The sequence below is a fragment of the Nipponia nippon genome, unplaced genomic scaffold, assembly GCF_047370975.1.
Source record: "Nipponia nippon isolate SJK-2023a ecotype South Korea unplaced genomic scaffold, ASM4737097v1 scaffold_13, whole genome shotgun sequence".
Classification (NCBI taxonomy): Eukaryota; Metazoa; Chordata; class Aves; order Pelecaniformes; family Threskiornithidae; genus Nipponia; species Nipponia nippon.
In genome coordinates, this window is record NW_028262324.1 from 2,499,412 (window position 1) to 2,520,901 (window position 21,490).

Consider the following 21,490-nt stretch of genomic DNA (forward strand, 5'->3'; position numbering starts at 1 on the left):
TCGTCATTTCAGCAATGTGATTTAAACGAAGCTATGATGGTCAAAAACACCTGAAGGACTTGGAACGTGCACCTGCTTTTTACAGCAAAGTGCTGCCCCATCTCATTTTTCTTTTGAGACATGATGCTATTATCCATTTTTTTCTCTTTTCTATTTTATTTTGTCTTCTCTCAGTTTTGCTTCTGCTCTCTGCTTGGTAATACACAGCACAAACACTGAGATTCACTCTTCACTCGGTTATGCCAGTTTTAAGCTGCGGTGACTAAACCAATGAATACAGAAGTTAGAAAACAACACGGCTAGTAACACGCAGATAAATATGATATATTGGAAGGCAGTCCGTATGCACGTTGTAAGTCAGAAGTCACTGCCTCACAAGTTTATTAAAACCATTTGCAGCAGTTGGTGGACATAATGATTAAAATGATCTGATTAACAAAGCATATTTGTTTCCCAAAAAGTTCTTGACAAAATTCCTTCAGCTAAAGGTTTTTAAAGTAACTAAGCTGTCATGGGATGAACAGGAGTCCTAGCATGTGACTTAAGTGGTTGAAACAGGAAAGGAAAGGTCAAAACAGATCGTTAGTTTACATGGTGGAGAAGCCCTTTAGAAGGGACCTGTGGGAATATGTGTTGGAACCCACACCATAAAACATATTAATAGATGTCCTAGGAACAGATGAAAAAGTGAGATGACAACGTTTGTTGACGCAACAATTATTCAGGGTAGGTTAAATTTAACAGAAAATTGCAAAAGAATTTCATAAGACTGAGTAACTTGCAATAAAACAACAGGTGAAATTCAAAGACAATAATGTAAAGTAATGCTTATAGAGAAAACCAGGATTAACTATTCATATACTTCAGTGAAATCTAAAGTAGATATCAACTTTCAAGACAGACTTTCAGCTGTGACAGACAGTTGCTTTGCACCCATAAAGTCTCAGTCACTACCCACATCCACACCACTTAGCGGTCAGTACCTGCTCACGCTATGGTCAGGCTGCAGGACGTAGTTCAGGGCACATGCCAGTGACCACTCCAGTATCTCCAACTGGTGATTAAAATAATGTATTTTGGCAAAGCCTGCTGCAAACTTTCTAATACAACTTATTTTGCCATGTGAAATGGGAATACGCAAGGTGTATCATCCGCAGCATGGCTTTAATCTGGCTCACAGAATCCAGGAAAAGTAGTTCTGGTATGAAAGGCGGAACTGTTGCAGGGGAACTAGTGTTCCCTGGCTATGTTAACTGAATGGAGAGCACAGATAAACTGTTTATGAAAGTGAAGTTGATCTTTTAAAATGTGATAAATGACACAAGAAGCTTAAGAAAGGAAAATCAATAATGATGAATCTTTTAACATAGCATGCATAAGCTTGCATATGTGCAAACAGCGTGGGGTAACTTGCCTGGCCAGATTTTCCTATGTCTGGCAAAAGATACTCTCAAGAAGAGAGGGTCCTTTGGAAGAAATTTGAAATGGAGTATTTCAAGCCTGTACCATGTATGCAAATTACCAGTAGATTTTCAAAGCTTTGCCCAGTTATACCTACAAGTTCTCTGCAGTGCCAGTTTCTCACAATCTGCTGCATTAACATGCAACTTCATAACACAGGAAAATAAAATTACAGTGTTGCTAATGCATAAACATCATTAAGATTTACAAGCTCTTACATCAAAACCCTTTCAAAAAGGAAAGTAAAAATATAAAGTGCCAGCAATCAAATTTAGGAAATACTATTGTTCATACACTGTAATTCATGTATAGCACACTCACTTTAATTGCATGATTAAAAAACATTTTCATGTATGCTTCAGCTTAGAGAGTGCAACAACAACGTATGCATTTTTCAGGGTGTTCAGTGCCGTGGCATATCAGAAGAACAACTGGTAGAAAGCCCTTCTGAACCCCCCTTTGCTGGGATAAATCACGTCTGGTCACTCTAAAGGGCAGCACATGCACAAACTAATTGGTCAGAAAGTAAAAAGAAGAGAAAAGGAAGTTTGGAAAATGACAGGGTTTGGATCTCCCCCCTCCCCCGCCCCGAGAGCTGCCAGACATGCAAGCGAAACTACTGATCATATAATCAAAATTTTTGTTACTTTTCATGATTGAACAAAATTAGCAAATCAGAAAAACTGTTCCCACAACCTCCACAAGCCAACTGAGTCCCTGCTTCATATGAAAACAGTTCTTAACACACTAAAAAAAAAAAAAAAGACAATTTTTTCTTAACTTTTGTTTCCCCTAGAAAGCAATTGTATAGTCTTCCCCCAAAATTCAACAGTGTCAAACTGCCAGAAGAAGTCCAAAGAGACCTTCACATATTGCAAAGCTCTTACAAGCTCAGGCAGAGTGAGCACCGTAATTAGAGAAGATATCTCCTGCTCCTTCTGCAACAACAATGTGTGTTCTATTTCCTCTGCTCTGTCCTCAAGAGAAGTGTGAGACAGGGTCCTACAATTGTTACCAGAATCACGCTTTCGAAGAACTTTAAAAATATACATTTCATTTATAGTACAAAGACTTTATTTGATATCTCTTTCTTCTTAAGTGTTATCATTCTTTACACCAATTCAGAGCAGTAGAGCCTCCTGTTTACTCAAATGGAAACATCTGGTGCTACTCATCTGTGGTAAGCAACCATTCTGACAGGCATCACGCAACTTCAGCCTCACCTTCCAACCGTACTTCAATCAAGTCATTTCATGAGCTCTCTTAATTTGTCTGGATAGTCAGACCGGCTTACAGTAATGCTGTGACCAGCTTCAGTGCAGGGGTTTTGAGCAAATGGCGGGGAGTAACAACTGGCTCCACAGCTGTATGCAACCTGATCCAAAGGGTACTGTTCACCAAATACTGCCTGAGAAGAGACAAAGTTCTGTATGATTTTTCATTATTCTGCCCCCAGCAGTTAAAAGAAGAATATAAATAACGTTAACGTTTCTCACTAATCACTATAGCACATTTCTAACATTTATATATTTCATTTTAAAAATAAAAATGTCTTCCTCTTAATAATCCTATCAATTCACGTTCCGCATGGTTTTCAGTTCCCCACTGACAGAAAAACCAGCCACGGAAGCAGGCTGAGCCAGTGCTTACAATAACTACTTTTCTGACACTATGTGGCAAAGTACTGCCATTTTACTGCAGCCAGATGTTGTGGAGTACACCACACTGCAATAACAGAACACAATTCTTTCCCTATTATGTTTAATAATTTGAGTAAGTCAAAGCAAAATGCTCAGTGCTCACACCAATCAGCAGCAGTAAATCTCAGTAAAACCAGTTTAATCTAGACTTCTGTTTTGTATAAAAAATGGGTTTTTTTAAACATATAAATAGTAAAGCCTTTTGGTCGGTTGGTTTTTATGCCATTGGTTTAATTTTATGTTGCATTGCAGAAAATCTGAGTCAAAGGAGCAGGGCAGACCACAGCTGAGATGGTGGGCACATATTTCCTTTTTGAATGGGTCACTGTTTATTTTTCAGTAAGACCGGACCACTGCCATCCCAGTGACATATAGGAGGGACATGTGTGATGTGACTCATCAAATGCCAATCAGGAGCCTCATCTATGCAAAGCTGTCAATAGCCTCCCGAGCACGGCCAAGGTTTCTGACAATGGCTTTGTGATTACACTCTCATAGCTTGGCTCGGACGACAGAAGCTGCCCAGCATTCATTGAAAACACTGGCAAGTATCGGTCACGCATCGCGCCGGTCGTCTTCATGACGCCAAGACACCAGCCAGGTTGCCCCACGTTGGCTCACTACTGCCTGCTAGAGGGAAAGGTGGTAAACTCACACATAGGAATGGCAATATGCTGCTTTAAGCAAACAAAAGCACTTAGGTTTATGGTCTGTTGCTTGCTGTCCTAGGGCAAATAACCCATCACCACCACTTCTTTACATCGTTATCCTACGTTGCCAATCTCTACACAGGAGCTGAACACACAACTAGGGCTTCACCGAGCCTCTGGGACTGCTATACTCCAGACACACTCTCTTCAGAACCGGCTGACTTAATTCTTTGTTTCCCTGTTGCTGACCTCCTTAACTTCTTTCACTCAACATCAAACGTAGTTTGAACACAAGAGCCAAACCTATTTACTTATATGACTTAAAATGAATATTTACCATTCTGGTTCAATTCTAACGATTGACATGATTATAGCTCCCAGCAATGAGTTCCCCACACAGCCTAAAAGTCTGAAAAGAACAGCAGCAAAATTAATGGAAGCCAGGAATGGAATAATGGAAGCCTGTTAGTTACTTAGACCCCAGAGACCCTGAATTCCACAGTTTCTGGTTGGCATCGTGCGTTGAATCATAGAAACATCCAGAGAGAACAAAAACGATGATGACGCACACTGCATCATACGATACCTGCTCTGACTACTAAGCAGTTAATTCAAACCAGTGCAGAGTCTCGAGGATGTAACACATAAGCAAAGTATCTAAAGCCAAAGTAATAAAGTGCTGGATATAATAAAGTAGACATTTCAGTGTGATAGTGCTAAATCATTATACTTGGAACAAGTAAACTCCTCTACTACACTGAACACACAGATAACCTCAGAGACAGCAGGAGAAAGGCTGTCTTACACCGTAGCTTTTAACCACAGCTCAAAGACTAAATAGCCAGAATCATGGCATGTCTGGTTCTCAGTGCCCAGAAGGATACTAACTGGTCAAAACCATTTATTTAAGCAAACAGGTACATATCTTATACAGGCAAACAGAAAGCCCCCAACTTAACTAATGGAGCAACTAACGTGTGGGTGGCTGCTCTTAGAGAAGATGTAGCTGCACGTTTGGATTGCTTTTTCAGTGGCTATACATACATGCTTTTCTTGAGTCCAGTTGCATGCTGATGCAGACTCTGGCATGCAGCTTGGAAAAAGAAAAAAGAAAGCTCATTTTGGCAACAGGAGGCCTTCCTGAAAGCACAGTAACTGAACTCTGACACTCCTCAGCTTCTCTGAATCAACAGAGGCCATTCAATTCGGCATCTGCACAGCAAAGCTAATCACATTCAGTGTTTAAACTTTGGGGTTGACAGTGAGATGAATTAGAAATCTGAATTCCTAGCAAGTAGAATAGGAAAGCATTGGTAAGTTTTGAAAAGCCAAAACTTTCCAAGGATCCCTTAGATGAGAAAAAACTGAAATGTTTACTTTGGAGTTCTAACTCTCCACCCAATAGACATACATTCTTCCATTAGTTGTCAAAACAAACACATTGCTGCTCTAACACCTCCAGTATTTAAAGTTCACTTTGCTTTGCGAATCAATTATTAAAACTTCCCTCTCATGAAAGACACTTCCTTTTCAGCATTTATTCCTCATTTACAGCACTATAAATGAACTGTTTTATAAAACAAGCAGTATTTCCAATAAGGCAAATTAGCGGAGATAGGTAAATCACTGAAACGCACTGACAAGAAGGTTTATGAATAATTAAGTAGCTGATATACAGCTGCATTACCATGAGCCTCTTATTCAGATTGCCATATTTCTCAGCATGACACAGGCAAGACTTTGTTTCTGTAGTATAAAGAGACTCTTAATTAAATCTTCATTCTTCAGTGTACCAAGATTTATCCTTCGTTATATGAGCTCAGATTATTGTATTTAGGGCTGAAAAATGTTCATTTTCTGCTTAAATTCACCAGATTGCTGATGGGATTTCCTTACAATTCTTTATTCCAACTTCTTTAAAATAAAATGCTACACATTCTTTGGGTAGAAAGTAATTGCACTACTCCAGTCATCTGAATGTCATCATTCTCAAAAAATTTCCATTTTAACATATTGTTAGTATGTTGGAGTGATCTTAACCCACAGCCATAAAATTCCACGTAATTGCCTGTGTCTTAATGACCTCAGGCTTTGAATACAATCATTGGTCTTTGCACACTGCCTGCCACTTTTAGTGCTCGAGTATTGACATTGTATCTCTTTTAGGTTCTTTGCAGCCCTTTAATGACTATGCCAATTAATAATGCATCATTCTCTCTCCTCTAGCTAATTTTAATTGCTGTAATTTATGACCCTAGACAATTCTTGCACTACAGACGTAATCCATACCACCGTGACTGAGTTAGAAGATCACACTCTCAAGGTCCCTAGCAGATAAACAACACAATTTCAAGTGCGTAGACATCATCTACAATTGACATCAATTACTGTTCAAGGAAACAAGTCATGACATTACAGGTAAAAAACAGCTCATTTTTATGTTCTGGGGCAGAGTGGACTTCACCGGCAGGGCTCTGGCAATTAATTACAGCTTCAAAGACAGTGCTTTATGGAGATACTCAGACACTTTGAAGGGGAAAAATCCACCTACAATTAGCAAAGAGAGGTTCTGCAGTTCTTCAACAGGGTGAGGCCTACACTGCCACACCGACATTCTCAGAAATATATGAATAACACCTCTGAGGTAGTATTAGATTGTGGCGTAAACACTCTAGCTCCTTGCCGAAAGCTGAGACAATGCATAAGATGAACTTCAGCTTTTTAGTAAAATGTGCTTGCAAAGCTCACAGGTACAAACAAAATCATGCAGAAAAAAAATGATGTTTATAACTAACCTCTACTCAGCTCTACAGACAGCTGAAAGTGAAGGGTATAACCATGAATTGTGCTTGTCCCATATTAGATCATTATTCAGTTCATCCCCTTGCCAGTATTAGGGAAGCTTCACAAATCATATTCCAGTGTTTCACTTAGTATAGCTTACTTTGATCTACAGCCCTGTAAAGTTCCGTCCCTCTGTTTTTATTGTCATCTCATTACCTTCAATCCACCTCATCAAAACCATAAAGCTCCTTGTGCCAGTCGCTTCCACTTCTCTTGCAAAGCCAAGCATCCTTCTGGCCAGCACATCACGCCCTAGTCTCCCTAGTAATCCTTCTCAAGCACATTGGCCTGCTCATCTCTGTCCGAAGGACACAGAAGCATTAGGACAGCCTACAACCTGTATTTAGATGCACCTAACTATGCAGAGTATAATCCACTCAATTTACCTGGTAGATTCTACTGGAATATTTTCTATTCTCAGTGAGTCAAAACCCATTAAAAATATAATACAAATGTCAGTTTTGGACAAAATCTATTTCCCCTTTCCAAAGATGAAAGGTTTAGACATCCATGAAAAGAATGTCAAATGGCTAACTTGCCTGCTATCTCACTAGCAGGCTCTTTACAGTGGGTACCGGGTATTTGGACTTCACCAAAGCACAGTGTTATTGCAGATTACTTGAAGACTATTCAACCCTGCCCAGGTTCAGCGTTGTAACTGAATGGGACTAAAGATCCAGGACATAATTTGGGATTTGTGTTATTGATACAAGTACTATATTTCATAGGGTACAAAAACATTGAAATGATTGCCCTCAAGCACAGCAATAACCATAATTTTTATGCAACAAATATACACCCTGTTAAACAATCAAATAAATTTAGTTGTACAAGTGTCGCAGACAGTGTAATTTGTCGCAGTCATCTTTAATTGATCCTTTCTCTTTAAACACCGTGTTGTTTGTTAGTATATGGGATCACTAAACGAAAGAATGAAAAGCAAAACTTACTGAGGCTTGCCATGCATCTATCATCATTCAACTTCCAAGTGCCTACTAATGAATCTTTGAAATAGTACACATCTTTAACTAGTCTCTAGTGAACTATATTCTTATATGCTATCGTCAGAACTCATCTAAAATGCTCCATAAATTTACTGGCACAGAGCCAACATGTCACATTTCTTTAACCTGTTTCCTCTCTCCTATTAGAACTGAGGCACTCATTTGCTGTTAATTACTTCTAATAACCAGAAAGGTGAAAGGGTGACAGAAACAGATAGGTAGGGGGGGAACAGAATCACACACCTGCATACCTCCCTCTGGAACCTGAAAGTAAACCTAGAAGCCCTCAGTTGCTGAAGCCCCCTTTCTATTGGCAAAAAGCTCTTTAGGTTGCTGGCAAGATGCATCTCGGTGGTTTCAGGCAGCTGGCTCATACGCAGAGGATAACCAGCTGTTACTACAGCTCTTACTATGCTCATCAAGTAGTACACAATGGCAGGGACCTGAAGGCTCCCACCACTCTGCTCACAGACTGGCCTGCTGCAGGCTTCCACATGACAGCAAAAGCAAACAAAACAAACCCCCAAAATCTCAAGCAGTAACAAAACAACCCTCCACCACAAAAAGCATGTTTCACTGTAAATGATTACACTAACATTTAACTATTAATGACTTCTGTTGAATGTCTGAGAAATTACTTAAAGCAAGGCTTTTCCACAGTTGATAGCTTAGATTACAATGGCCACCATTTCCTGGGTGTTTAACTATCTCAGAAGCATTGTACATGCTAAACTGCAAATGAAGCCAGAGATGTCCTTATGACAATTACCCTGTAAAATGCTATAAAAACGCACAGTCATCTAGAGAAATCAATCCCCCAAATTCCTATGCTAATCCCTAAATCTTAATCTAAATTGTGTCATGCCTATCTTCTTCCCCTTGTCTGAAATGGTGGCAGTAATGATACTTGATTTGAAATTACTCTAATAATCACAAAGCATTTAGATATTATATTGATAGTCACCGTAAAAGAACCAAAGCAGTTAATAATTCTGCATTCAGGTTCACTATTGTATAGTGCCTGATAAGCCAGCCATCAAGACAGTAAAAAAATAGCAGTTATTTGATGCTGTAGGCTCCATCTGTCCTGCGTATTGAACGAGGGAAAACAAACCAAACATTTATGGCACGGTCACATACAACAATAATACATTTGTGCAAGGGACCAAACTAAAAGAACACTTGAGTACTCAACTTTACAAGCATAAAATTAACTTTAAAAGGGGGTGGGTGTGTGTTTAAGTATTTAACGACAGCAGAACCTCATCTGTTAAACCAGTTGTGATGCTCATTCACAATCAGTTGAAATTCAAAATTGCCACTCGCACGTAAAGACATTCATCTCTCTCTCATCAACCTCTCTTCAGTGACAATCAGTTTTCACTCCCCCACCCCTTTGAGCTTAATTTTCCAGTGTGCAGAGACAAAGCTGCAGCTTTTGAGGACCATACACTGCTGTAACACAGTCAAGGAGCACACACAAGTATAATGAAATTGAACCTGCCCATGCAGGAGCAGCAAATTTCTCTGTGAGTAACTCTTATTAGCAACAGTATTGGCTGCAGAAAAGTCAAGGAGGGGAGCCAAATGTACCCCTGCTTTCCATTAAAACTCCCCGTTAAAAGGGAGACAAAGCCAGATTCCCAGGACAGGGGAGAAATGATCATAACAAAGGTGTAGTTGTACTGAAAGCCACCCACAATAGCAAGGTCAGCAGAGTGGCGTCTCTGTGTGATTTAGAATTAAGCTTAGAATAGGTTTCTCTTGTAGCTCACATGTGAACTGCTAAGCAATTCTTTCTTCCTGTCTTGCTGTATCATACTAGGAACAGTAATAAGTATGTCAACCAAAGAAAATGCCTTATACTGCTTTATATAAGGAAAAAAAAACCCAAAACCTAAAGAGCCCCTTAAATCTACTTTGCTGTATTTCTTTAACTTCTGAGGGATTGAGCACAGCCCCTACATTACTGCCAAAAGCCTGAATTGTAGCAAAGCTAAATCCTCCATGCTCCAAATTCCTAAGATTGGAACAGCTATAAAGAAGTTTGCAGCCACTGCAACTAGCAGCTGCTGCTGTTGTAAATGATTTTATTTTAATTAGAGAGATTTTGCAGTGTTTCTCATTATCCATATACTTAAGCACAATCAGGCTCAAAGGCTGTGCAATTACTTCCTTCGTCTACAGCGTAACAACTCAAACTGAGCAAAATACTCACAGTGAAACCTGGAAGTCTTGAAAGGTAAAGTTTGCTCATCTTTATTCCACTTGTTGCAGTGAAGAACTTTTTTTTTTTTTTAAATAGTAGAGAAAGAGAGTTGCTCAATTTTTATGACCACATGACAGAGTTTGTTAAAATATATTAACCGAACAAAAAACATGCACACAAATCCAAATGCCAACACACTCCACAACTGTTTATATTGAATACTAGGTAAGAGATTTGTCATTTTTAAAATGACATAAAAGACACTCTGCAATAGATTAATAAGGATGCATTGCTAACACCACATATTCAGTTGAAACAAAATTACAGAATCCCGAAACTGACACTAAATCCAAATTAATCAATATTTTAAGTCATTTCCCAGTGATGCCCTAAAAACAGAAGCATATTATGAAGCTTTCTATGCCAAAAGTCATCTGTACAAGGGGTAAAGACACATATAATGGCAACAATGGAGGAATAAAAACCTACCTCTTATATTCAAGAAAGTCCAAATTCCCTAGTATTAATGACTGGCCGCATTTCAATTTGGGCATCTTTTGTCCTTTATAGATATATGCTACTATGAAGTGAAGTCTATTAAAAAAAAAAAAAACACCAACAAAACACCACCCTACCCCACCCCAAACCCCCATTGGAATCATTTTGTGAGTACAGACCAAAACCTCTTTGGGTTCGTTGCAAAGAAGGGACAGAAAATCATACTGAGCAGTCACTTCTTAATAAGAAGCCTTCCTCTCCTCCTGTGAGGACTATCAATCACAGAACACTGCCAGGCATGAAAAAATGGGTGGCCAAATCTTCAGGCTGGCAATAGCACAACCCACAAAGACAGTCACTCCCACCCGCTAGTGGTTACTCCCCTCTACCTCCTTACGCGCATTTACCCTGCACCCCATTCTTTTACATCAGCATCGCAGGAAAGTACTAGGTCTTTGCTTAAAACTGTAATTGCAAAATAACAGGGAAAAGGGTGGAAAGAGAGGGCAAAGGGCAGAAAGAGAAAACATACCAAACTGAATTTTAGAATATTCAGAAAGCAATGAGAAGGGAGTGACAAAGACAAAAGAGATCTCTCAAAACGCAAGACAGAAATCAAGCAGTACAGAAGAGAGGGAATATGAACAGCTTGTCTAAACAGAAACATCAGAGGTAATTAGCAAAAAAGCAGCACAGATGTTTGCTTCCCTGCTCCAATAAAAAGGTAAATGAACCCATCTTTAAATAGGACATGCTTTAAAGACTCCAACCTGGCCAAGAGCTCAGCTATAGTATTAATTACACCAATCTGTCATCTGAATTTATTGTGAAGACCAGCATTTAGGACCAATGTACTGCAACAACCTTATGAATAAGAGCCATTCTTGGAACATCCTTCCATGAGTTGGACATCTAACAGCAAGACTAACTCCCAGAGTGAGGTATGCAAGAAGAAAAGCATCTACTGCAAACAGCAAAGATCAGGGAAGAGACGGATGGACTCCATTTCCATTACATTGTACTAGTACATACTACCAGACTCTCACAGCCTTGGTTTCTGATTTGGACCACAGGTCTTAAACTGAAGAGGGACAGATAATTGCCTGAAAGTACATGAAAAAGATTCAGTATTCCACGCAGAATACTGGACACAGGACAGATCATCTTCAATATAAGGCAAATGTGAGATGGTTAAAAAATTATATCTTAGCAGATTATCTTAGCAACTTAGAACACTGGAACCACAAACCTGGTAGTTTCACAGAGTGCAGAGTGTATTTTAGTACTACTTGATTGAGAAGCCACAGTATTAATGAACTATATTCAGAATTTTAAATCCCTCCTGCCCACACCAGATCATCAATTGTCAGAAATCAATAGATCTATTAAGCTTAATACAACTACACTGATTTACAATAATGCTTACTTTTGCCAAGGTTTCTCAGAAAGCAGCACTTTCTGTGAAGATCAACCATCAGAAAAACACTTGACAATTTTTCAACTGTCAGGAAAATACTAGCTTTCCATTATTTGACAAAAGAGATTTCCTGGAAACTGAAAATAAAATTATTTTTTGCATATAAAAAGGAAACTTTGAGCTCTATTCCTCAGGCAAAACTACTCATCAGTAAATACACTTTGAACATGCCTACAAACATCCTCATGGAATATATGAGCGAATTTTAAGTGCCACAGAGAGTAGGCAATTAACATAGTACAAGAGGGTTTTACACTCACAAGGTCAGCAATTGGTCTCTTCGAAGAGGAGAGGAACACTGAGGTGAGTAATCAAGCTTTCCAGTATCAGCAGCTGTAAAATATTACCATGAACAAATTGGTAAGTGATTCACTAGTGTGCACAATTTTGCTTTCATTTACACATCTCACTAAAGCAGTCCGCTCATTAAAATCAGACTTTAGGAACACACGGTAAATACCTTAATTTGAGGTTTCCTCCAAAGAGACAGCATAACAGCATTGCTATATTCCCCCTTCCAAGGTACTGATTTATTCAGGACATGGAAAACTGTACCCATTAAGCTACTAACAGCACCCTGTACAACACCTGCGGGAAGGACTTCCACGCAACCATTAACTAGCATTAAGTAAACGCTGGTATGACCGATTTCTTTGGACAAAGCATCAGGCAAAAACGAGAACGCCACCACCAAAGAAACCACACCATTTTGCAAAACTATCCATAAGCAGTCTTTTATTTCCCTGTTGCAGAATTAGTTTTAGAAAACGCTGCTCGAAACTTTGGCCTCTCAGGCGTTCTTTTCTCCTTCAAAACACAAAAGCGGGTTCTTTTCATGGTATACTGCACTAGCTAGTTTCCTGCCACACTTTCCGCATACAGTCGTTCTACTAGCATTAAACAAGGACCGATATGCTACTCTGCTCACTTCCAAGTTCTTCTGTCACTGATGCTGAATGGGCATTATATTTAGTACTGGTGGTACTTAGGGATTCCAAAAAGAATTCAAATCTCGCTGAACTTGTTATTACTAACACAAGTTGAGACACAGACAAAGATTCTTCGCCAGGACAGTCTGCAGTCTCTGCTGGGTATGTGCAGTCCTGCAGGCTGCAACTCCAACACATGCCAACAGCACAAGTTCTTTAAGTCAAGAAGTCTGCTCCTAACACACTTTGTATTCCTTATGACTCTTTCCTATTAGGATAATCTCCAGATCTGGTATGTAAGTAGAATTTTCAATCTCTGTTGTTAGAGACAAAAATACAGGGAGTTTTTCTGATGCTACAGTTATAGCATTGCACGCATAAACCCGAGGAAGGCAGACATAGGCCCCACTAGGGCACTGCAGCACCAGCAGTGCCAGCGGAGCAGATATACCTGTATACACCGATGCTGCCATTTTAGCAAATTCTCAGACAGTCTCATTTTCAGAAGTGCTGAAGACTCAAACCTGCAGATAGGTGAAGCAGAGCGATAAACAGTCAGCAGAACCGAAAACCCTGGATAATTAAAAACCTGTTCAAAGAAGCAACTGTGATTCGTATTATTCACCTGCTGTGATTTAGCTTTTAAGTCTAAATCATGCAATGACAAGAACAGGTTACTCATGTAAAGAGGAAGATTTAAAATTTTTTAATAACAAGTATCAAAAAAGTTTTCAAAGTTACCATTCAGCCAATATTATCAATTTGCACAGCAGAAACAACAGCTTAATGTCAGACAAAACACACTGCTTGAAGGGAAAGAAGGCTTAAAAATTGGCACTGTGTTAAGAAATCAATGCATTACAAACATAGTTTGCTGTGATACAAACTATTCAGCTGTCTTGAAGCTTGTACCATAAACTTAGGACTTTTAACCATACTTAATATAAATCATTACTTAATTATTTACTTTTCATTTAATTTATTTTTAAAATTTTTATTTAATTTTATTAACCTTACTTAATATAAATAGTTTTTTAAACAAAGTTGACTACATATAAATCCCTTAACTGTAGTCACTGTAGCGTCTATTACAGCAGACATGAAATGCAAGCATTGTTTTTTCCTGAAAAAGAGGTGCAACTACAGACAGCACACACAATTATTTAACTACTTTCTACTAGAAAGTGATACCTTGGAGTTGAGTACATTATGCATTTGTTAGGGAGCGTCCAGATCATTTCAGGAAGAGTATTGAAAGCTTTTGCCATGAAAAACAGACATATTTTCAGATACATATTGCATTATTTTATAGAAGATCCTAAGTTCTCCTTTAAGCTAGTGCAAATCTTTTAATATCTTACAAAAAATATTGGAACCAAGCCATAGTAACCTCTTCACACTTCAGGCTGTTCACGTATCCTATTTCACGGCTCATTCAAAAGGAAGATTAGAAGGACTTTTTCCATTTCATATATTAAATGGTTTAATTCACAAGGGATTCGTGTCAACGTAAGTATCCCAAAATAGCATGCTTCCTGTATAAACTGTATTTTTTCATCCCGATTAAGCCATGTTGCACCTGCACAGCCACCCACTGCCACTGCTGCTCTGTGTTTCAAAGCATAAACCCTACAAGTAGGGAACTACTCAGTCTGGATCTTTAAACTCAACTCCTGTTTTCTAATAAAATAAGAAATACACAATTAACTCCTTTTATTATATCATTAATAATAACATGCCCACAGAAAGAAGAAATATCTCAGAAAAATACTAATTTATTAAGAACTTGGATCTTAAAATAACCCAAACAATTTGCAGTTGTGTTCTTGCAGTAAGGACTGAAACTAACGTCTACCATGACTTCTGCAGAAAGCAATACCAAATGTTTTAATAAAGGCTAACAAAACTTCCGGGGGGAGGGGGAGGGAATATATAATATTTACATACAATTTTGTTGAGCTTTGCTGCAATTTGTCCTATCCTAGTGACAAATACCAGAGGACCCGAAATAAGACCTCTGACCCTTTCTCTCCCCAAAGCAGTCCTTTCTTGAGCGTATGACCACAGCATTATACTGATCGTTACCTCTTGTGTCTTAACAAAATCACGAGTTGAACGAGCGTAACTGAAAACCATAAATAATTAAATAATGCACGAAGTAACCTTCCTCAGCAATCAAAGGAAGATATAAACAGTTTACAGCCAAATCCCAGTTCCCATACTACTTGTATTTTTGGTTTTATCATGTGTACTTACAGCTTTTTATGAGCAATACGGTAAACTGTACCCAGCTATTTTCTTGCACTATTACAAAATATATAATACATTGATTAGCCCATAAATTCTATTTACAATTTTTGTCCAGCAGTAATGTATGTCACTATTTACACAGCTGTTGCTATAGTAAATCATTGCAGGTGACAAACACAAGATACTACATTAGATTCAGATGGTCTGCTGCTGAATTGTCCCAAAGGAAAAGCAAAGAACAAACCTGTCCTTCCGGAGACTCACCATTCCCTTGGCAGCAAACACGTAACAGACTTCGCATATACCTGCATTTCATCCTTCTATAGAAGGTTCTAATAGAGGATGACAACTTACTACTTCTGTCAGCTAGGTCGTTGTTTTTTTTTTTTTTTGCTCAACAGCAAAAATGCCTTAGAAGGAGCTAAGTGACCTGTCTACTTGGTTGGTACAATATGCTACGTCTGGTTGGGCAGATGTGTTTAGACAGCAATGTAGTGCGGTGATATGCCAGCTTCAGAAACGCAAGCACAATGAGCATGCTAATACATTGCTAAACACAATTAATGAGCCCTGAATCTGAGCAGGGCTAATTAATCCAACTGCAAACTTTTCACAGCTGATGACTGTGTGCTCCTAATTTTCTCTACAGAGGCAAGGGGAAGGGGAGGATTCAGCTGGGACTTCTGAAAAGTTGCTGAGAACTTAGAACTGTGGCTGAAGTCGGTGTCTGCGGTATAGAAAAGGCTGTATGAGAGTAAACTAACTCCAGCCAAGCAGCCTTCCACCTGCCAGAGCAGCAGCAACAAAAATGCACAAAGGATGCTTTTGACTTGTATCTTTGTCTCAATTCATCACTTGTAAAGCGCAACTATAACCTTTTCCGTTCAAAAGGTGCGTTAGGAAAACTATTGATTCTTGTGAAGTATTACAGTGCTATTTGATGGGAACGATGAAAAATTTCTACAAAGAAATCTGTATGAAGTAACCTGCTCAGGCTGCACACAGTAATTTCTGCTCCGGTACTTCCCAACTCTTCAGTGCTGGTTTCTGCAACACTGCAAGGGAATTGTTCTAACATGTTAGTGGCAAAGCTCACTAAAATAAAACTTTCAGCACTTTGGGGTAGAGTGTACTAAAAGTCCTAAGAATAAAGTACAAATCTCATTTTTAGCAGTGATGCTGGCAAACAGAACTCATACTGCTTGAAAACATACTCTGCACTGACTCTCATATCACGTTTGCTTTTTGGAACATTGAAATGTCACCAGTTTTAGAAATACATTTCATTTCAAAATTACAAGGCATGATGTAAGTCACAGTATTTTAAGCATAAACAGTCTGATAAACTGATTTTCCATTGTCTTGCCCTGTGTCGCCTACACCTTTAAACTTCTTGGAGCAGGGAGCAGCTCATGATCAGCGTTTGTTTACCTGGAGGAACATGGTGCCCAAGAAAAAAGGGGTGAATGTTTTACACCTTGACAGTGAAAATACTAGTTCATTAATTTGATAATAAAAGCCCAGTTGCATTAATGTCAAAATAGAATTTAAGTCCAACAGTAAGCACTTATTGCATGACGGTAAGGTAAACACCCCAAAGAAATTATGATCTCTTCCATATCCTGAGAGAGAACTGGCCTTGTTACAAGCAGCGTTTCATTTTTAGTCATAAGTAAGGAAGCCCTGGCTATCACTTACCTATTTTAAAATTTATGGGGCTTCAGAAACTACAGCAGCTTTTGCATAGATTCACACAGCATTTTGAGTTTCTGCACACTTTGCAAATAGGGTTAGCACACAGTAAATCATATCGCTATAACTCTGGATTCCAAATTTCAAATCCAAAAGAGATTTAAAAGATAATATGCAAAAATGTCCAGCAGAAAGTAATCAAGTAGCAGAGGTCAGCCTTCATCCCTCACCAGCTGACACTTTGGAAACAGAGAACAGAAGGTAGGTAGGGAAAAACCCCGCTTTCTCAGAAATACGATAAACCCAAATACCTTTGTTTATAGTCATAGATTCTCACAAACTTGTTGAGCTGCATTTTTACGGGGCAGTTATAAATTTTTCATCTTCCTTTCTCCCGGGACATTCTCAAGGCTATCACTAGTCCCTCAGCATCAGAAGAAAAGCTGAGATACCTCAGAGAATCAAGAATCCGACTCAGAGTTAAATGACACAGTGTTTGTAGTTGTCTCAATGCACAGCTATGGCATCATTTCAGCATCGAGAGGGACAGCATCGTAAACTGGCAAGATTAATATAATGTCCTGCTTCTTACACATTTGATGGTCTATTTGCAAAATCCAAGATTTCCAAAAGTTTTCCTTGAATTACTGCTAAAATGGAATAAGCGATAGCTCATTTGTGTGCTATGTTATACTCATGACAAGAGTACATGAGCCACTGTTTTCTCAGTTTTTACTACCTGTAGACTCTTCGGCTCAGGGGTCAGAAGGCTATTACTCTTATTGTGGAGCTCTGGAGTAGCACCATTGGCACTGAACCATAACGCTGTACCTGAAAGGCTAACGGCAAACAAAACGAGGTGGCTATGCCTATTTTCTTACTTTCCCCATGACGCGTATTCTTAACTTATACACATAACTTACATCTCAATTCAGGGATAAGCATGGCTTTCCAAGCAGATCTTTCTGCTACAAGATATTATTTCCAAACCTTTCAGTACAGAAACCTAACGATATGGACGTGATATCTGAATTACAAGGTTTAGAACACTTTGTAGGAAGTATATTTAGTCTTAAGCCTTCAAATTCCGGATTTCCTATAACCATACACATAATGAGAGTTAGGAAACAAACAGAGGGGTATACAAACATCACATCAGGAGAAACACTCACCTAAGGAACAAAGAATAAGTATATTGTGTAGAATTTCAAAGTTACTATGAATTACCAAATACATGTCCAAAACACCTTAAGGAATACAGTGCATAAGATGTACGTCTCCTTTGACTCGGCAGAAGAAACTAATTCAGAAGTGAAAAAACTAAGAAGAGTAGCCATTTTTCCTTTTTGATGTTTTATTTCCAAGTAAGATTGTCTGGTCATCCCTGCATCTGAGACATCTCTGATAAAAGCAAATGTTGCACATGATTCATTGTCGCAGTTCAACTGCGGCTGGCACCTAAGCCCCACACAGTTGCTTGCTCACTCCTCCCCGGTGGGATGGGGGAGAGAATCAGAAGAGTAAAAGGGAGACAACTTGTCGGTTGAGATAAAGGCAGTTTAATAGGTAAAGCAAAAGCTGCGCACGCAAGCAAAGCAAAACAAGGAATTCATTCCCTGCTTCCCATCGGCAGGCAGGTGTGCAGCCATCTCCAGGAAAGCAGGGCTCCATCACACATAATGGTGACTTGGGAAGACAAACGCCATCACTCCGAACGTCCCCCCCTTCCTTCTTCTTTATATGCTGAGCGTGACGCCATACGGTGTGGGATAGCCCTTTGGTCACTGGGGGCAGCTGTCCCGGCCGTGTCCCCTCCCAGCTCCCTGTGCCCCCCAGCCTCCTCGCTGCTGGGGTGGGTGAGGAGCAGAAAAGGCCTCGACTCTGTGTAAGCGCAGCTCAGCAGGAACTAAACCATCCCTGGGTTATCAACACTGTTACCCGCACAAATCCAAACCATAGCCCCATACTGGCTACTATGAAGAAAAATAACTCTATCCCAGCCAAACCCAGAACATCCATGAGCACTAAGATTGTTTGTACTGCACATTACCGGTCGTATCTGGACAAGATGAAAAAGGATAGTCATCTCAGATTAATAACTGCTTTGGGGAAAGGAAAAAACATAGCTGAGAAAATTGCACACAATCTACTGTATACAAGCCAAGGAGGCTAAATCATTCCAGCAGAAAACAACAAGAACTTTTCCTAATGATAATTTAGAGTTAGACACAAACACAAATTTTATTAACTAAATTTTAGTTTGCATTCTTTAAGATACAGAAATTAAACAGTTAACAGCTTAAAAAATTAAACAGTTCATAATAAAACTGAGGCTTCCTGTGATCCTTATTCTCTGACAATATTCTTTATCACAGGATAAGGTGAGATCTGAAGACGGCAACTATTAACATTCAAAGAGTGTTAATGTAATTAAGTTCAGTTCCAAACCTCCTCTTGTTTCATGAGTCTTTAGAAAGCTGCTTCCTTTTGCATCTTTGAAGATGTATAAAAAGGTGCTTTAGTATTAAAGTGAAATTTGCCACCTAAGGTTTTAGGCTGTACTTCCAAAAGTTATAGAAGACACATCACAGACTGCGATCAGAACTCAAGCCTGCCGTACCTTCAATTGATCACAACTAGTATCAACTCATAAACTGAAAAAACATTTTTGATAAGAAAGCTGAACAGCAATGCATCTAATAACGGAGACTAGAGAAACGACTACATGAAAGCTGTATTATTTAAAATATTTAAATGCAAAAGAAGGTCAAATGCATTTGAAATGTACTGAGTAGGTACTCCAACACTCTACTTAGCCAAAATGCAAACTATTTCTAGTCATTCCTTTCCTTCCGCCTTCCTGCCCCTACTACCAGGCATGTGGTAGGGGAGAAAACGCTAGGTCTGTCATTATCTTCTTTCTCAGGCATCACAGCCAGACTGTGGCCACAGGGGATTTTAAACACTAAAACTTCAAAACGTTATCGTGAGAATGAATTACCCACATGATTATGAAGTTAAACACACAAACTTCCCTATTCAAGCCTGTTGAACTTTTCACTCCTTCACAAGTGCAGAAGCTCTGCACTGTAGCACAAGCATTATAAGTATTTCACTTTTTCTAACTTCAAGGATAGTTACGATAGGATTCCAAATAAATTTCAGTAGAAGATCATTCAATTATAAGTTGGTTTTAATATTCTTTCATGGGTACTTGACTGTGAAGTTTCTTCCATCCCAGATACAATTTTTATTTATAAACAGCCATTAAGAACATCACATCTTTAAAAGCAGAAGGCCTAGTTTCATGAAATTTTTGGCATGAGAACACCTATCAAACTTTTTTCTGCCACAGTTACTATCCACATTTACATAAACAATGCGAAGACATCTGAAGTTATTCATGTCCCAGCTCATCAATACAGTATGTTTGCAATTAATAAACCTAACTTACTTCTACTAGAGAGAAGTCTCTCTATTCTGAGGGTGTCATTATGCCAATCTATCTACAGCTTGGCTAGGAAAGCGTTTATGAAGAAATCTTTACCAAGTCAGTTGATTAAAAATATGGATCCTGATATAAGGGACCTGCAGGTAAGCATTTAGCAGAATAGTTGCATAGAATGGGGAGAAATTTCTATGATATGTTCAATAGTAAATACCATCTATGAGAGGATTTCTCTGGCACTTTTTTGTATGAATTTTTTTGGCTAATTTTTATTTAGCATTCAGTTCCTCATGATTTCATTCTAAATGTTATTCCCAGTTCCACTTACTGAGGCAAAGAGAGATAAAAGGATGATGAAGTTGAGGATGTATATTAGAGTGTTTAGATTCATTTACCATGCTTCATTAATATCTTGTCTACGAGCAGAATAAATTCAGAGTTTAGTATCTTGTTCCTTTAGCTAAGAAGTTTGTTTCAGATTTTGGCATTGCCAACACCAGAAATATTTCAAGTATTCTGCAAGCTGTGTAATAACACCAGCAGTTGCATGAGAGCACGCAGTCTTAAGACATATCACCTGTTCAAGATGACGTTGCTCAAAATTTGACTATATTGCATCTCAGCATCTCAGCTATCAGTATTTCCGATATCCTTGCTCGTGAACAGGATATGCTCCCATCTTAAGCGAAGGTAAATACAGGTGTAAATACTTTCCCTTTTCGTCCAAGGTTCTTGTCTGTGTTGTTTCTCAGGGTAACTTTTTACCGTGTTCTTCATGATTTCATAAAATTTCTCCTCTATTTCCTCTAGGAAAAGACAAAGGTGCACTGAAGGTGTATGTTGCATGCAAACAGTACACAAAAGATCACTCTGAAATAACACTTAGATTGCACACCCACAGCATGCCAAAATTATCAAAAACTTAAGTTTCTGCTGATGCAGAACAACCACTGATTTCTAGCACAACTGTAGCAAGTGGCACGAGAAAGCCACTATTTGTATTATTAAGAGACAGAAAGCTTAAGAATTATTAAACAGTTCATCAAGTATTAGAAAGCATGCTCGAACGCGGCAGTAATTTGGAACTTCTGCACAGAATCTTGAGGGCAGACGTTATTTAAGGTTTGTAGATGGTTTTTGAGCACTGGAGTATAGTGTAATAAAATGTATACATATATACATGCATACATTTATATTTATGTATGTATACATTTGTGTGTGTGTATGTATATATAAAAACAAAACCCACGCACACACATCTTCATCCTCGGAGATTTTCACGACCAGACTGGAGGAGCCCTCAGTAAACTGGTCTGACCTCACAGCTG

At 38.8% G+C, this 21,490-nt stretch overlaps 1 protein-coding gene across 2 annotated transcripts in view; it reads right to left on the bottom strand.

The window, feature by feature from the left end:
- SULF2 (sulfatase 2) overlaps positions 1-21,490 on the bottom strand; it is a 165,213-nt gene that overhangs the window by 98,402 nt on the left and 45,321 nt on the right. The window contains exon 1 of one of the 2 annotated variants that reach the window (XM_087749477.1): positions 12,104-12,176. The exons of the other annotated variant lie outside the window; for it this stretch is intronic. The gene's annotated coding sequence lies outside the window, so the exon portion shown is untranslated. Of the gene's footprint in view, positions 1-12,103; positions 12,177-21,490 lie in introns of those variants that run through there. 2 annotated transcript variants of the gene reach the window in all.